Here is a 1528-nt window from a genome sequence, read left to right on the forward strand (position 1 = left end):
ATATTTATATAATGGTACAAAATGGCTGGGGGTATGGCCATGGATGGAGGGAAGTAGGCTGGCCTGTGGAGTTCACCTTGAAAAGCTACTCTGATGGAGGAGGTGGGAGAATGGGGAGAGCGCTGGGCCCGTTGCAGTCTGACCCCTCTCTCCTCCAGGCAGGAAACACTTAGTCAGTTTGGGGAATCTTGGGTCAAGGGTGGGGGGCTCACCGGCGCAGGGTCCAGGTTGAGGAAGGGCAGACAAAGTGCCTGGATGGATGAAGGGCAGGTAGCCCCTGCACGCAGAGGCCTGGGCCCTGGGCCCTGGCCCCTGGGAGGTGCTGAGGGAGGCAGGAGCCTGCAGCCAGCCCCGGAGGAAGCACTTGACCTGGCTGATGGTGGACTGAGGACAGCACCAGACTGGGAGAAGTGGGGCAAATTCCCTTGTATCACAGCTGCCAATGCAAGACCAGGCCCTGCAGGTCAGGAAGGCTGGGGACTGGGCCATGGCAAAAGACACCTTGTCTAAAGATGGCCCCTCACCCTGGAGGCACAGTGCAAAAAGCCTCAGACAGGCTTTCTGCCAGGCCACCAGCCCTGCAGCCTCAGAAGGCAGGAGAGGAAGTGAGAAAAGGAGAAGTGTTTTACTCCTGGGGCCGACAGGGTCAAAACACCCAGTCGCTATGGCTTCAGCTCTGGCCAGAGTTGGGTAGGGAGGTCTTTGGGGCTGAAAGGGAGGCAGTGACTGCGCCTGGGTGGGCACCGAGCCTTGAGCTCTGGGCAGAGGGGCCTTGCCGGTGAGTAGGCAAAGATAAATCTGCAAGATGCTCCCCTGCTCCCTGTCCAACACTTCCTTTAATCCATCAGGGAGTGGAGGCTGGAGGGAGATAGACTCGTCAAACCCTTTTCCTTCTTCCTTTGGTAAAGAAGCAGAAGGCAGCCTCTGGAAGAGTCAGGGCCCTGAGGGTTACTTGGCTCAGGGCTACTGCAGCAGGCACAGGACCATGTGGGCCACCAGTCCACTCCTCCATGGCTCCATTCGAGGAGGCCACACAGTCTCCACCTTTCTCCTTTCTCTCACCCCAGACTGGGAACCAAGGACTTCAAGTTCTGGTTCACATGTAGCAGCAGGAGACACCAGACATCCACAGCTGGGAAGCCAAGGGCCTCGGGCCTCGTGTCGCTGTGCAGTGCAAACACGAATGCATGCTCACGTTTTCCCACGTCACTCAGCAGCTGACAGGCTGCCAACCTGGTGGGGTGGGGGTGGTCTCAGCCCTGCTGGAGCTCACCAATGGAAGCTTTGATGGTCTGACCTCAATTTAGGTTTGGGGTATCTATGTCATTTCACCATTTGGAAGGGGACTGGAATGGTATCCTTTATGGACCCAGAGACACTGCAAACAGCGGACAGGTGTGTCACACTACACATACCTGGGTCCAGGGGAATGGAAGGGGCAATAATTTGAAGGGGGGAAGGGTTTCTTTTATCCTTTTTTTGTGTGACTTCTATCAAAACACAGAAATACAGCACACACACAAACCAG

The sequence above is a fragment of the Pteropus vampyrus genome, unplaced genomic scaffold, assembly GCF_000151845.1.
Source record: "Pteropus vampyrus isolate Shadow unplaced genomic scaffold, Pvam_2.0 Scaffold633, whole genome shotgun sequence".
Lineage (NCBI taxonomy): Eukaryota > Metazoa > Chordata > Mammalia > Chiroptera > Pteropodidae > Pteropus > Pteropus vampyrus.